This window comes from Caretta caretta, chromosome 7 (assembly GCF_965140235.1).
Source record: "Caretta caretta isolate rCarCar2 chromosome 7, rCarCar1.hap1, whole genome shotgun sequence".
NCBI classification, from domain to species: domain Eukaryota; kingdom Metazoa; phylum Chordata; order Testudines; family Cheloniidae; genus Caretta; species Caretta caretta.
Genome location: NC_134212.1, coordinates 86,682,198 through 86,694,597, shown reverse-complemented (window position 1 = coordinate 86,694,597; position 12,400 = coordinate 86,682,198). Strand labels below are relative to the sequence as shown.

Sequence of the window (12,400 nt, the reverse complement as noted above, 5' to 3'; positions counted from 1 at the left end):
CCCCAGGCCTGTGTGCTCTGATATGTCCAGCCCTCTCCTGCAACGTACAGAGGAGTAATAAGATCCATTTGCTCTTTTAAAGAGACAACACCCACCAGTTTGCCACATTAACTGGAGTTGACATTCACTCTTGTACAAATACAGTACTGTTGGTTCAGATTAACAGTAAAACAGGTTTATTAAAAAAAGAAGATAGGATTTAAGTGAGTTCAAGTAAAAGAGAAAGTCAGAAATTATTACCAGCAAATAATAGTGAAAACACGTATCAAAGTCTAAAATTTAATCTATCAAGTTTTGATTCACGACTTTGTTCAAGCTGGCCTCTCTCACCCAGTCTTCCAGCAGGATGGTGACTGGCACTCTCCTCAGTCAGAATCTCTTCCAGAGGCACTGGTGCCTTTGTCTTCTTAGGGGAAAGAGAACTTTGGGTTCTCTGCTCCGTTCTTTTATAGTCCAGCAAACCTTTGAAATAGATTCTTCTGAAGGTTACCCCTCAAAGCAACATTTATTCAAGCAGTGAGGAAGACAACATGGAGTCTAATGGTGAAGAAGATGCCATGGTCTCTTTTCCCCATCGTGGCTGTTTTTTCTGGAACGTGAATTGTTCTGTTCCCTGTCATCTTTTGACACGGTCTCCCACAGTATTCTTGTCAGCAAGTTAAGGAAGTATGGGCTGGATGAATGCACTACAAGGTGGGTAGAAAGCTGGCTAGATTGTCGGGCTCAACGGGTAGTTATCAATGGCTCCATGTCTAGTTGGCAGCCGGTATCAAGTGGAGTGCCCCAAGGGTCGGTCCTGGGGCCGGTTTTGTTCAATATCTTCATAAATGATCTGGAGGATGGTGTGGATTGCACTCTCAGCAAATTTGCGGATGATACTAAACTGGGAAGAGTGGTAGATACGCTGGAGGGGAGGGATAGGATAAAGAAGGACCTAGACAAATTGGAGGATTGGGCCAAAAGAAATCTGATAAGGTTCAATAAGGATAAGTGCAGGGTCCTGCACTTAGGACGGAAGAACCCAATGCACAGCTACAGACTAGGGACCAAATGGCTAGGCAGCAGTTCTGCGGAAAAGGACCTAGGGGTGACAGTGGACGAGAAGCTGGATATGAGTCAGCAGTGTGCCCTTGTTGCCAAGAAGGCCAATGGCATTTTGGGATGTATAAGAAGGGGCATAGCGAGCAGATCGAGGGATGTGATCGTTCCCCTCTATTCGACATTGGTGAGGCCTCATCTGGAGTACTGTGTCCAGTTTTGGGCCCCACACTTCAAGAAGGATGTGGATAAATTGGAGAGAGTCCAGCGAAGGGCAACAAAAATGATTAGGGCTCTGGAACACATGAGTTATGAGGAGAGGCTGAGGGAGCTGGGATTGTTTAGCCTGCAGAAGAGAAGAATGAGGGGGGATTTGATAGCTGCTTTCAACTACCTGAAAGGGGGTTCCAAAGAGGATGGCTCTAGACTGTTCTCAATGGTATCAGATGACAGAACGAGGAGTAATGGTCTCAAGCTGCAGTGGGGGAAGTTTAGATTGGATATTAGGAAAAACTTTTTCACTAAGAGGGTGGTGAAACACTGGAATGCGTTACCTAGGGAGGTGGTAGAATCTCCTTCCTTAGAGGTTTTTAAGGTCAGGCTTGACAAAGCCCTGGCTGGGATGATTTAACTGGGAATTGGTCCTGCTTCGAGCAGGGGGTTGGACTAGATGACCTTCTGGGGTCCCTTCCAACCCTTATATTCTATGATTCTATGATCTCCTCCCCCGGCTGTCTTGATGATCCTGTTTACCACTTATATATACACACTGGGGGTAAACACACATTCCTTTGTTTAGGATAGATGAGTTTAACAACTTTTGCGTAGGCAGGGATGTCTGGTTTAGAACATGTGCTAAGGACATCATACAAGGGGGGGGAGGAGTTCATAATTTTACATATATTTCACCATGATATTATTGAACAACAAGTTAATAGTTTTCAAGTGATACCTCACAATGCATATGTTGTACAAATATCATTACAACAGCATGTAGGGTGTGAATACAAGGGTACTTTGGATAACAGTTATGTAGATGGTCTAACTGGAGTTGGGTGCAAACTTTTTATTCCACGATGCCTATGACAGCCTGTTTTTGATACAACCATTTCCATGGGTTTTAAAGGACAAGGGAGTCACCACACAGTTACTGTCCAACACTAGTCAGAAAGAGTTACCTGGTAACTATTTAGACTATTGATTTACACAGTATTCCTACAGTTCAAAAGAAAAGAACAGTCAGGTCCAGTGAATGGATATTTTAGCATTTTAATGTACCAGAGTGTTACAGTTACTAATATATTTCTCAACCTTCCTGTACACTAATACAAATATGGTGAGGCTACCCAAGTTACAAATGGATTTAGCTGTAATTCCTCCACTATATCTTTTTTAAAAAACTACATTTAAAGAATGTCTAGTCGAAAGAAATATATATAAAATTAGAGTTAGGAATTTTGTTTCCAATATCTAAGGACAGTTAACCATAAAGATGGTACTCAATTCTATTCAAAAACAACTTTTCTGGATTCAATATAAATGACCTACTGGAGCGGTCTAAAAAAGTCTGACATCTCAAATACAACAGTTCCTTTTCTGATAATCAGTGGAGTTGAAACCCAGGATCTGATAGGAATACGCCTTACTCAATCATTACCTTGTGCCAAACAACAGTAATAGTTGCATTGTTACAGCTGTATTCCTCTCTGTAACCAACTCCTTCTCCATACCCAGCACAATTAAAACAACCTGACTTCTTGTTCAACCATGTTTTCTTCCCATCAGATGTTGTTAACAAGTCTCCCTTCCCCAAATGTATTTGCCTCTGGACCAAACTGTTTCAACCCAGGTGTTGCAATCAACAGCACTAGTTCATTTCTGTCAAATATATTAGCCAAGCCAAACTGTGACCTTCTTCATAATGCAAAAAGGGATTAGATAGGAAAGATCTCTATCCACCCTCCTCTTTTCAACTATACTTCACTGACTGCAAGGAGTATGCCCACCTGATTTCCATTCAACATCCCAGGGGAAGGTAAAAATCTAAAGGTCCCTGCCAAAATCCCCTAAAAGAAAATTCGTTTCTTCAAAGTTAGCTGCCATTTTTGCGCTATGCATATGACCAAGAATCACTGTAAGTATCTGATCCCACTAGACCCCAAACAAAGACCATGCATCTGGTTCTTTGTGGACAGATCTGTGAACCAATGAGGAGCCCCAAGTTAATGGGTTTCCACATGGGCAGACCCAGATGCACAACTGGGGCGCAGTACACCAGTCTCTTTTTAAACAGATGTTAGTAATGTGGATTCTACAAGAGAAGGAGGCAAAGAAATTCAGATAATGATTAACTTCCAAAGAAAACCCTCCCCATATGAACTTAACCAGGACTTTGTTCTTGTTTCCAGGCGTGTCAATGTGTTATCTTATTTCTGTTTAGTTCAAACAGATCCTTATGTGTGAGAGATCTTTTTAAGTAGTTTTAGTTAATGTTACATATTTGATTTAATGTAAATCTCAAATTCAAAAGAAAAGGTGGATCCAATATTCTCCTTTTAAAATGTTTAATATATTAATAAAATGACTGGGTTGAAAATTTGTGACTCCAACTTCAGATATTAAGTTGTAAAACTGATTTACAGAACTCAAGGCAAATATTACATTATATTAGTTATAGTAATCCAGTATTGATTTTCAGGGCAAGACAGTGAAATGTACAAACTGTTGAAAATCAAAATCTATGGTTGATCTCCCCCCCATCCTCTACAGACCTTCATCTAAATATTTATCAAATAAAGTACTATTTTGGTTTCATAAATATCTAGATTAAATATTTTTCAGACTTCTTGAACATCTGTCAAAAATTAGTTTTATAAATGTGTAAATTAAGCTTCATTACTGATTCTGAAAACATTTAAAGGATGATCACTTATTGTTCAGGAGTGCTTTTACATATAAATATATTTATAAAATATAAATATATATTTTATTACAATTATACATACAGCTTTTGCTTACATAAAGGTGTCTTTGCTCTTACAGCAAGAATCTTAAATATTAGTAGCCTGCCTGCTCACAAGATTGGAAAAGCCAAGCAGAAAGGAGTGTGTGACATGATGAAACACAGCAAGCAAACGAATATTGAGACATATCTTCTTTTGATGCAAATCAATATAGTTCCATTATACCAGCAGAGGACCTGGGCCCCTAAGGTTTGACAAGCACTTCTTATTTTTTTTATTTGGGCGGGGGAGAGGCCGGGGGAATTAAGTATTTGAAAAACCTCTAGGAACTCTTTTTTATTCTCTCATTCTAATACCCTTAATCTCTAGTAATGGCTGGTATTGTATTGTTATTGACAAGGACTGTAAATTCACTTTGAAATGTTGACATATGTTTTATTTTTTTTGCACTGACACGATTAAGGTACAAAATCTCACTGCTGCTGAGTGAGAAAGTCAGAAAGACACAAAGTGTACAGTTTGTTCTCTGGTTTATAAACAGTAGTTCTGGTTTATGTGCACACTGGTTTAAGAGAACAGCTCTGAGTAAGCATACAATTAATTAAGTGAAGACACAGTTTGAATATACAGTTTTAACTCATTCCTTGAGTAAGTAACAAAGAACGCTTCAGTACCAACTTATGGACTCAGAACGGAGTTCTGTGAACTAGTTCAGTGAAAAAGCAGAATATAATTGAGGATTCCTATGAAAAACGTTCCAAATTATGAAATATCTCAAAATGTTTTCTGTATGATCTGTAGTCCAAAACATTATTCCACAGAGTAGCTAAGCTTTCAAGAGCAGTTAAGATATTCATGCTGTACCATAACCTTTCAATAAGGGGGAGGGTGGGGATGAGGTCTCTTTGCCTCATGCATTATTTTTTATATTATCGTAGCACATAGGAATCCCACTCAATGATCAAAGTCCTGTTGGACAGACAATGACAAAAGTCCCTGACCTAGAGAAACTAGAAGTACATATTTTTAACAGCCAGGACAATTAACCTTTGGGACTTTTAACAGGCAATGTAGTGGATTACCCAACACTCAGAACCTTTAATCAAGAAGAGATGTCTTTCTAAAAAAATCTCTTTTAGTTCAACCACAATTTATTGGACTGATTTTTTGGAATTACTGTATCAAATTCTGTGGCCTACATTCTGCCAGACATCAGACTAGACAAATTATCATAGTGGTCCTTCAGACCTTAAAATCTATGATTTACAATCTAGATGTTAGATAGGAAATTACAGGTGAGCAACACAGACAAATAGGGAGAAGATGGGAGGACAAGGGAACTAACTGAACAGTTTTGCAGAAAATCAAAATCTTGGCTTGTCGCTTGCTATAATCAATCATCTTGGATTTGACTTCCAGTAAGTTTCTCTGAGTTTTAGTCTCAGAAATTTATACTCATGAGTATGTAGGATAATGTGACCTGTTACGGTTTTCACCACATTAGTGTCAAAAGAGTATGAAAAGTGAGTGCAAGATTTTTCAACAGCTCCATTACTAGTCTCCCTTCATTGTCTCACAAATTTTGCTACAGTGTATTAGATACAATGAGGTCTACAATCACCTCTAGAGATAGCTTTCAACAATGAAAGAAATGGTTTCAGTTGAACTCAGTCAAGATAATTAACAACGATATCTGGGTCATGGAAACTTTCCATATGCTGGAAAGAAAAGCCATGAAAATAGCTCTAATGATATGTGCCTGCTTTACTCTGTCTGCTAACTGTATTAACTTCTATTAACAGAGGAGAGATTATACTTGTGAAGATTAATTTACTGCCCTATGCTTTAAAGACAAATTTCATTAGCACTAAGGACTACATGTTTTGAGTGCAATATTATGGATGAAAATTTAATTCCACTGAAGTCAAGAAATTCAAAGTTATGGATCCTAAAATCAAACACTTCCCCTGTCACAGGGTGACACTAGCTCTTTAAGAGGGAGCAAAGCCAGTGTACCTGGGACAGGTCCGCTAACACCAGCTGAACTTAGAAGGAGGAACCTGGGCTTAGAGTGAGGGAGACCCAGTGACTCGGAGCTAGGAAGCAGGACTGCCAGAGTCCCCTGGGAGGGGAGTCAGTGACAGCCTGAGAAGTAAAGGGGAAAATCCCTTGAGAGTTATAGCCCAGGGTGAGCTGAAGAACTATTTGTTTGTTTTGCTTAAGTTTGGGGCAAATAAACTGCCTAAAAGAGACTGTTGGTGTGTTAATGTGTCTTTGCAAGCTGTATGTGGCCTGCTTTGTTACACCTCCACTCTACCTGCATTTATGCAGTATTTTGTACTGTTGTATATGCTGTTAAAACCTATTTCTTATACCGCATATGTGGGTGCCAAGTTTTGTTTCCTACACCATATTTTACATTTCTAAACTTGTGTTAAATTCTCTTTGATTGAAAAACAACCAACTTTAAAGCAATTTCCTTTTTTAAAAACAAAAAACCCTAATCCCACGCTGAACTACACACAATTTTATCAATGTTCAACATGAGACTATAACTATCTGGAGTACAATCTTTAGGTTCACTGAAGTGAATACACATTCAAAATCTATTCTTCACATACCTCAGACATTAACATGTGTGCACATTTAGTGGAATGCCTGTTCATTGAAATAAAATGCACTTGTGTTTAGTATATTGAAAACACTGCCAGAAATATTCTGATAGAACAATAGGTTTATTTTACATAGCACTTGCTTCCTTTCACAAGCATGTTTTAGGACAAACCTTATTAAAACAGAGCGACTGTCTCATGGACTCTCTCCACCCAGCCTCCAATTCATAACAACCCTGTATCAACTCAAGCAATATCTTAGATGGAAAGATAATAATAGGTAAATATTTTATGTATTTTTACCTGCCCTAAGTGCTATTGTAAGTGGTTTGTGCTTTTTGAACAACGGTTAATCACAATTTCTACTTTTACTTTTTATTTTATTTGTTCACCCATCTGTTTTCTCTGCTGGAAAAAAGGAGACCTAGTACCTTGAGGGCAGTCTGATCTCTCACAGGCTACCAGCAAGTGAACTGCAGATTACACTTTGGGAACCTGTGCTATATAACATGCTCTAAGGCAGGGGTTCCCAAACTTTTTTCCCCTGAGGCCCAGCTGTGCATTTGCAATAGGCACTGCAGCCCACTATTAACACTTCTTGATGAAAATTATTAATTACATACATATAAACTGTAAATAAATGTATATGTTTCCTTTTCATTTTAATGTAAACAATTGTAATGATAGAAATCCCTAGCAATACAGTACAGACCCATTTACGCGCACATGTCAGAAGTCAGGCCATCACGACCACGTGTTAACAGATCCCGGGTTAAGAGGGCCATGCTGAAAAAAGTGTCTATGATTCACTTAGAAAAAAAACGCCGTTATTTTCTGCTCTTTCTGGCTCGCATTTTTTTCTCTTTCTTTCTTATGAAGTCTGTCACTCGCCACAAATAAATGATTTTGATATTTTCCGCATTTTGCTCCTCCATAAATCTTACAGTAGTTTCTCCAGCACTAAGGCCTTCTGTAAACGAAATTTTGACTTTTTCAACGACATCCTCACCATCACTTTTGCAGTCCGACATAGCCTTGCAGACCGTTAATATTTGTTCCTCGGACAGAAATTCTGAAGTTGGGCAATCTTCATTCATCTCCAGCCACTCTGTAATGATTTCTGGCGACGTATCCAAACTAAAATCTTTTATCATTTGAAAGAGAAGTTTACCTTTATCGTGCGTTTGTAGGATGTCTTCTTTCGAAAATCCTTCAAAGTCTGGCCACTGCTGGAGTTTTCTGAATCTGAGCAGTCTCTGGCAGAGAAGGCATCACCGAGAGCCAGCAGTTTTCAATGGACTTTTGTTTTACTCCGTCCCAAGCTTTTTTAACTACATAAATAATTTCCTTCATGTTTAACTGTTTCAGGAATTTGGAAATGCCTGAAGACGTGCATGACAATTGCCGAAATCAGCTCCCGTCGATAATTGTTTTTAAAATTCTGAATAATGTCCTGGTCTAAAGGTTGAATTTTTGATGTTGTGTTGAATGGTAGTTATAGCACTAGAATTTTTCGATTGCTTGATACCAGTGGTTCGGCTGAAGGATGGGCTGAACAATTGTCAAGTAGCAAAAGTGCTTTGGCTTAGAGTTTCTTTGACAGCAGATGCTTACAAACAGCTGGAATAAATCTGTTGTGGAACCAGTCATCGAAAATGTGTCTCGTCATCCAAGCATTTTTGCGGTTAGCGTATATTACTGGCAGTTTGGCTCTACTGAGGTGATTAAACCCCTTGTTGGCTTGCAATGATTCATCCCCCCTTAAATATCCAAATTTTGTTGCTTAGGCTTGAAGAATTGGCCCACTTGGTGGCATTCCTTTCAGCCTTTCCTGAGCAAACCAAGTGCACATGGCTTTGTCTATTGTGGGTTTTGCTGAATACCGCACACGTTTTCGCTTAAGCCCCGCAGCAGAATCGATATTTTGTACAAAGCCATTCAGTTTAGATTCAGTTTTTAGCCGTCCTCGGAAAGTAGATTCAGCAATGCCAATCTCTTTTGAAACTTTGGCCTGGGTTTCTCCGCTATTTACTCAATCTATTGCAGCTATCTTTTCTTCTACAGTGTAGGAACACTACGCTTGCCCTCTGCCATTGTATTCGGCCTACAGTTAAAATTTTCTAATGTAGTGTATATATTACTATATAACTGCTATATATTATATATCTCTCTAGCGTGACAATGACTAAGCGTGCGTGATATGGCTTTACCAATATCAGTAAAGACATACAACAACAACAACAAAAATCTACATCCACACTTCCTGTCGATTTCTATGTCAGTGAGTTAGTGAGCAAATCTGTAGCATAGCAAGTTCCTGTACTGCATGTTGATGAGTCTCGTGTGTTAAATAGGTAGCACTGGGAGGCATGGCACTACCATGCGTTAAGCGGATTCACGCGTAAACAGGTCTGTACTGTATGCTCTAAAAGAAAAGCTTCAAGATCTTTGAAACCAAACAGTTTTAGTAAAACTACAGTTGGGGGAAAAAAATTTTGATAGCAAAACATCGTGTTCACACAGGGAAAAAACAAACACTGTATAAATGTATAAAACTGAATAAGCAACACAACGTTAACAAAATTGTTTAAAAATACATGGTGTTATTTTTTGATTTTAAAACAAAATAGTTGTCCAACTTTGAACAGTATATTGTGTTTCAATTTTTTTTAGTGTAAAATCTGAATTTCTGTGCTGTGGAAGTAAAGACCCAACTCTACTCTCTACTAATAAAAAAGAATAAAATATTGTAACTAAAAATACAAAGTAAGTTAACACAACACAGTGAGGCAATGGGTACTCATCCGATCCACTAAAGGAGAATCGGAACTTCAAGTATTTGTACTCCTTTTCTTACCACTTCATTCATTCATTCAGCTGGCTCATTTCATGCAGCTGTAGATGGTCCAGGACTTTCGTTATCTTCTCCAACAGTGCACTCTTCTCATTTTAAAAAATTAGTAAATCCATGTCAGACTGAAATACTGTTTGCCATTTTGTAGTTTAGGGTAAAAAGTATTAGAGATGTGGGAATTATCTTCAAAACAATTGTTATACACCCAGGAATTTTAGCATTAAGGTTAAACTTTAAGGAAGCACGAACAAGTTAAAGGTATGAAAAGATTCAGTTACGATACTTAAGCAACTTGAAAGCCTTCAAAAGCCCTTCAGTTTTTGATGCTTGCTGGTGAAGGACTTTGGACCCTTTGGCTTTTGATGCTGCTTAAGCAGACAGCTCTGGGCAGATGGTACAGGGCTGCTTTGAGTCCAGTCCTCAACATGAAACCCACCTTGCAAAGCACAGCCTCTCCTTGCTCTCCCTTGACAGAGGGACCTGAAGAGAGATACTCAGGCTCAAGAGAACAAAGCAGCTACTATCTCCATTGCCTTCCGCAGCGAGCCCTGTGCAAGCTCCCCATACAAGAGGTCTCAGGTTTAAGGCAGGTCCTCAAGCTCTCTTGCTCTCTCTCTCTAGACTTCTTGGTGGAACCCTGATACCTGTAGCCAAGAAGCAGTGTAGGCCTCCATCCCAGATGAAGCAGCTCTTGCCACCATCTCACCAATATCAAAAGTCACTTTTACCTGCTGCCAGGTCAGGTCTACATCTTCATGGACTAACTATGTAAGCTTCTGGTGTTTCATGTGGGTAAGAAAATCAGCCCTTTTCAAATTAACCCCAGCACATTGTCTCAGAATTCTGAGGCACAATACTAGGAATGCAGATGGTCTTTGTTCTAACCATGGCTCCTGGGAGGACACTTTGTGCACAAATTAAACGCATTCACTTCTGAACTTGTGATTAAATTCAACTAAACGTTAAGCCAAAAAATGAAAAAAAAAAATCTACATTTGCTGCCCCCATTCAATTAAATACCTATATTATATATATATAAATAAATAAAACCCCATTGTCTATTTACATACTGTGCCTTTATTAAGATGCCAGAAAAAACATTTATCTTAATTTTCATTTTTACATTCTATACCAGCGCAGTATTAGCTGAGGCAGCAGAAATCTCAGACCAAATATTATTTTTCCCCAACAGATCTCAGAAAAAACTATTCCAAAGATCTCTCTCTTAAAACAGTAATGGGACATCACTCAACAAGATAAAGTAGAACCTCACTAATTAGCAAGTACCAGAGTGTAAAGAAAAACAATGAGAAAACAAAATGAAGGACACATGAGTAACACTCTTTATCTACTATAAATACAGACAGAAAATGCCTACCAAATTGAAGTGTGTAGTAAATTCATAACAAAATAAAGTCTTTCTGAAAAGGATAATCTTGTTAACAGGCTTCTACAAAACATGTTAATCCATGTACAAAATTACTGTTTACAGAAGATTAGAGACGATCTAAGTAGTCCATGAGATAGTTCTTCAAATGAAAAGGAGCTCCCTATTGCCCTCTAGGCTATAAAGCTTAATTTTTAATGCACTCAAACATCACGATCTGGTTTATAGATTTGAGAGCAAAATCTTTATGTGCTTAATGATCCGGCATAAGCAGCTTAACACTTCAGTATAAAGGGAAGTTATGCAAGATTGTTACAAATACATTTTCCAGGGTTAGTAATAATACAAGTAAAAAGTCTTGTTTTAGACCTGGAGTAAGACGGACAAGGACAAGAAAAAAGATGCAATAGTTCAGCTCAGATGTTCTAAAGGTCCGTAATCTTCTCTGCCTGCCCCTTTCAGGTCTCATATGTGCATTACCTGGAATGTCTATTTAGATAGAAGCGTACAAATGCTTGAGAAGGTGACGTTTGAAAAGTGTGCTTCTGAGGGAGAACACACTCAGTGCAACACTCAAGAACCTAGTCAAATTTTTTGTATTTGCATTTTACCTGTTCTCCTTTAGACACGTTGTTTCCCTCAGCCTATTAAAGCATAAGCATATGCACACACAAGAAACTAACTAAATCAAGATTTCAGATTAGGAGACTGTATAGCTCATGACTAGGTTATCCAAGAACAAGTCTCAAAGTGCTTCTCGGTCCCAAACATAATTAATGAGGAAGCTGCAGCATGGTCTATGTTTTTTCTTTTCCCCCCCGGGAGTAATTCTTTGATTTTACACCAAGTGTCAGTTCACTGAAACGTAAAATCCTGTCCGATTCAAGCGAAATCTAGTTCAACACCAAAAGATGACCACGCAGAAAGACTGAAGCATCTAGCTGTTCAAAATGACCCCATACTGGCAAAAACAAGCAAAAATATTCATAAGCAAAATCCCTGTCAATTATTTTACTTTATGAAACTCTGTCACCGCTCAATAATTAGTGCAAAAGTGGTTGGAAAGTGCGTTAGCAATATAAAGAAATATTATTTCTAGAAACAGAAAAAAAAAGACATCATGGAAGAGATGGGGAAAAGAAATTTTGTATTTGAAACAATCATGAAGATTATGCTGGACAGGCTGAATGCAAGAAAAGGTCAATCATGATGTTGTTGAGCACTGCCTTTACTGGAGAAATGAACATGTGTCTCTTCGCATTATGTTGGTCAATATCTTCATGAACTGAAGTCCAATGATGCCAAAAAACCTTAACTTTGTGCACTGTTAGTTGTAAACACTGAAGTCAGAAAGTAGCATAACTATAAACAAAACTTTAAAAAAAAAAACAGAATAGGACTGTAAATGTATGTGTGTCTCTGTCTCCACATACCACAAATTTCTTTGAAACTTCAACATCAAATTTCTTTTAATCTCAAAAAAAATATATATAACATCTATTTCTATTTAATATCTTAGGCTCTGATCCTTGCAAACGTTTAGGTA

The 12,400-nt window shown here is 38.2% G+C and overlaps 1 protein-coding gene across 1 annotated transcript in view; it reads right to left on the bottom strand.

The window, feature by feature from the left end:
* Positions 1-12,400, bottom strand: part of IPMK (inositol polyphosphate multikinase) — an 81,278-nt gene that overhangs the window by 12,770 nt on the left and 56,108 nt on the right. The gene's annotated exons all lie outside the window — the stretch shown is intronic.